The sequence below is a fragment of the Urocitellus parryii genome, chromosome 2 (genome assembly GCF_045843805.1).
Source record: "Urocitellus parryii isolate mUroPar1 chromosome 2, mUroPar1.hap1, whole genome shotgun sequence".
Classification (NCBI taxonomy): Eukaryota; Metazoa; Chordata; class Mammalia; order Rodentia; family Sciuridae; genus Urocitellus; species Urocitellus parryii.
Window position 1 is genome coordinate 158440073 of NC_135532.1, and position 4859 is coordinate 158444931.

Sequence of the window (4859 nt, forward strand, 5' to 3'; positions counted from 1 at the left end):
AAATAGAGGAAAAGATGAGGTTCCCGTATTCCCTTTGAGGGCACACTCCATTTAACATATGGGACGTTAGTGGCATATTCCAAATCTGAACTATAGCAATGAGTTCATTTCAAGATGCTCACATACCCTAACCCTGTTCTGTGTTTCCCTGCATTGCTATCTCATTCTCTACTTCATTTTTTCATAATAAGGTTTTTAAAAAATCAATTAATGCTAATTAACAACAATAGAAAATGCAATATTTAAAGATGTGCAAGAGAAAAAGTGAATAAAACAGAGTATATGAAACATTTTGTTCATTTTTACATAAATAGTACTTAAAGATAGGCAGAAGACGAGGCACCCTCTCCCCCAGTACTGGGATTGAACCCAGGGGATTCTATCACCGTGCCGAGCAGAAAGTGAGACTTTCTAATGCTGCCACACAGCAAAGGGGGGAAAAAAAACCTACAACAAAAACATGAGCTGAGGGATAAACACCCAGCTCCCTGACAAATCCATACAACACGTTTATTTCCCAAAGGGCCAATGCATGACATTATCAGTGCTTGCAAATTAAAGTAAATTTAGCTTCCTCAATTGCAAAATGCGGTTTTAAATAATCTTGACTATTACCAGGCCATTGTGGGGTGTTTAGTTAAAGACACTTTCAGGAGGTCAAGTACAAAATGTTTCAGCTCTTCTATAACAATGATGGAAATGACAGCACCAAATTAGAGCATTAGAATATCAAAGATTAAACATGAAAAGAACCTTGAAATCATCTCACCCTAATCTCTTAAATTACACAGAAGAAAACTGAATGTTAATAAATGTTAAGGTACACTACTGTGGTTGGACAGGAGAAAGAACTTCTAATGTTCTATAACACAGTAAAATAACTACGTTGATAACAATTAATTGAACATTTCAAAATAACAGGTAGAGAAGATTTTAAATGTTGCCAACACAAAGATGGTTGTCTGAGGTGATGGATATGCCAATTATCCTAATCATTGCATATTGTATACATGTATTGAAGTATCACACTGGCTGGGTGTGGTGGCACATGCCTGTAATCTCAGCTGTTCAGGAGGCTGAGACCAGAGGATCTCAAGTTCAAAGCCAACCTCAACAACAGCGAAGCACTAAGCAACTCGGTGAGAACCTGTCTCTAAATAAAATACAAAACAGGGCTGGGGATGGGGCTCAGTGGTGGAGTGCCTCTGAGCTCAATCCCCAGAACCCCACCTCAAAAAAAGAAATGTCTCACTGTACCTCATAAACATGCACAATTAATGTGTGTTGAAAAGAAAAATTGATGAAAAAATAGTGGAGGGTCTGAGGTTTTACTGTTTATAAACTGATGCATTTTCACATATGCTGGCAGCAAAACATGAGACACTGGGTCAGAGACAAGGACTTGATCACCCACATCACAGCAAGCACACAAGCTCCCTGAGCTTCCTGTTTACCTAGATTTCTGCTGTTTCTCAAGTCTGGTGGGGAGATGAGGGTGTGGAGCATTGCACATCCAGTAGATTTGTGTCACAACTGAGGAACCTGCAGCTCGGAAAACCCTCAGTCTTGAAGGGAGCTCTTAGTGGACCTGCCTAATGTTTCCCTGAAAGAAAAATTGCTTTACCACTCTGGTCAATAATCAAATATGTCATCTGGCCTGGAGAGCGGCATTAGCTATGCAAACATCTGTGCAAACAAAACAGAGATGTCAAAGCCTCTTGCTCAGAAGATGTGCAGAGCACATATAAGAGGTTACTAAAGATCACCAACTGAGCCAGGCATGGTGGTACAGCCACTCAGGAGGCTGAGGCAGGAAGGTTGCAAGTTTGAGATAAGCCTCAGCAACTTAGCAAGACTGACTCTCTCTCTCTCTCTCTCTCTCTCTCTCTCTCTCTCTCTCTCTCTCTTTCTGTATGAATATGTGTGTGTGTTTATATATATATATATATATATATATATATATATATATAAACAATTAAAGTGCTGAGTTCTTAACTAGTACAAAAATATGATATAAACACATTAGTTAATATTTGGTAGACAGGTAAATACACCCTCAGGTGATATCAAAGAAATTTCTCTTCTTGAATACTGGCAGAACCTATGACTTAGTTTTAACTAATAAGATATACCAAGGGTGATAAGATGCCTCTGCTGTGATTAGGTTGTCTGTCTGTCTATCTATCTATCTACCTATCTATCTATCTATCTCTTAGCAGACCTACAATATATAGAAGGTCATATTAGCAGATGAAATTTAAAACCTGCTACCTTAAGGAAGCAAACTGCCATATTTTGACTGCCTTTAGAAAGATTCATTATGGGTGGTCTCTAAGACCTCAGGGTAGATTCCATCAAACAACCAAATCTAGGGCCCCACTCATACAGCCTCACCAGGTGCGGTGAGCCAAGCCTGTAATCCCAGCTACTCAGGAAGCTGAGGCTGGAGGAGCACAAATTTGAGGCTGGCTTCAGCAATTCAGTGAGACCTTCAGCAACTTAGTGAGAACTTGTCTCAAAATACAAAATATGAAAAGGACCGGGGATGTGGCTCAGTGGTAAAGTACCTCTGGATTCAATTTCCAGTACCAAATAACAACAACAACAAAAAGCATAGAACCTCAAGGAAGAGAATTCTGCCAAAACCTGAATGAGAATGATGTAGATTGTAAATTGACAGTCCAGATGAGACTGTGGTTCATCCAAGATCTTTTTTTTTCCCCCAGTACTGGGGATTGAACCCAGAAGTGCTTAACCACTGAACCACATTGTAGCCCTTTTTGTATTTTATTTAGAGACAGGATCTCACTAAGTTGCTTAGGACCTCCATAAGTTGCTGAGGCTGGCTTTAGACTCATGATCCTTCTGCCCTCAGCCTCCTGACCCATGGGGATTACAGGTGTGTGCCACTATGCCCAGCTCAGCCAAGATCTTGAAACCTTGAGCAGAAGACCAAGTTGAGCTGTGCACAGACTCTTGACCCAGAGAAACTGGGTTAGTAAATATGTGCCGCTTTAAGATGCTAAATTTGGAATAATTTGTTATTCAAAAATAGAAAATTAGCCAAGGTCAGTGGCACACGCCTGTAATCCCAGTAGTTTGTGAGGCTGAGGCAGGACTATTGCAAGCTCAAAGCCAGCCTCAAAAATTAGCAAGGTCTTAAGCAATTTAGCAAGATCCTGTCTCTAAATAAAAAATTAAAAAGGGTTAGAGATGTAGCTCAGTGGTTAAGTGGCCCTGGGTTCAACCCCTGGTACCAAAAAAAGAAAGAAAGAAAATAGAAAATTAATACAATAGCTCAGCAGAGAATAGCATTTAATCTCTTTTTTTCCCAATAAAATAGAAACCAGATCATCTTGAAATTTATCCTGTAAACTGAATTCACCTTGACCTAGAAGCTTAGGCAGATCTTACTTAGATCATTCCTCATATTTTCTAAATTATTTCTATCAACAAATCTGGTTGTTTGTTTATTTTACTTCATAGTCATTCCACCCAGAATAAAGCCTTCAGTAGATTCCCCATTTCCTTTGTTGAAACCACATCAATTATTCCAATTCACAGTCTCTCCTTACTGAATATATAATTAGTATGTTAGAATAAAACTCAGCATTTAATTGTTCTTATTGTATTGTTCCTCCAGCATAATTATAGGTCCTCTGTTTTACAGACTCCTTTTATTTTTATTTTTAATTAACACACAGTAATATTACAGGCCACATCTTTATACCCTGGATACTGCAGAATTGCTCAGTGTAAAATTGCCTCCCTCCTCCTGTTCTACCTAGCTGTTTTGACTCAGCCTCAAAACCCAAGACAGAGTTATTAGTGGGGGGAGGGAGGAAAAAAAAAAAAAAACCTCTAGGAGAAAAATGAGGTCAAAATTGCTTTCTGGGTTAGTTCTATTTTCAGTCACTGTTTGGCATAATTCATCCTCATGTCAGAGGGTACATCCATTTGAATACTCAGCATCAGCCTTTATGTATAAATTAAATCAGAGTTTTAACATAGTTGCTCCAAAAGGAATAATGAAATGGGTAACTGGATGATCATAAAAATGAGGAGGAAAGAAACAACAATGATACTTCTAAAACCACAGACGTTGTAAATAAGTAAACATGTGTCTGATGATGGGATGCTGATAAATCTAGGTTACGATCTCATTAGGCCAGTCGCTTCTCATCCCTAAAATTCTCTGTGGTGGCAAGCAGCCAATGTGCTTGGGATGATGTATCGTAAAACCCTGCATCATAAACCTCTTGTGTTTCACCTCAAACTGGAATGTATCTGTCAAGGAAGAGTAGCAGATAGTGTTGGGTTTGGCTTTCTGCTTTAAAAAAGGACTAATTAAGCTAAAAAGATGAATAATGTTTGTTCACTCCCAATAACTTTGCTTGTTTTCTACAGTAACTAGAAGAGGACAAAAGCCAAACATCTGTAAGAACTCATTCATTAAAAAAAAAATAATAATGCAACAAGGTGTTGCAGGGATATTTTTTTGGACCATCCATGGTTGAGAATCTCTCTTTCAGAGACGCAATCTAAAATGTCTGCTCTTCTCCTATTTACATGACTGAGGATTTTAAGAACTGTATAAATATTTTTTTTTCAAAGAGAGAGAGAGAGAGAGAGAGAGAGAGAGAGAGAGAATTTTTTAATATTTATTTTTTAGTTTTCGGCGGACACAACATCTTTGTTGGTATGTGGTGCTGAGGATCGAACCCGGGCCGCACGCATGCCAGGCGAGCGCGCTACCACTTGAGCCACATCCCCAGCCTAGAACTGTATAAATATTGAACCAATCCTCCCAATCCTCCTGTCATTCAGCTTTAAACCAGTAGATACTTACTGCTTCCTTT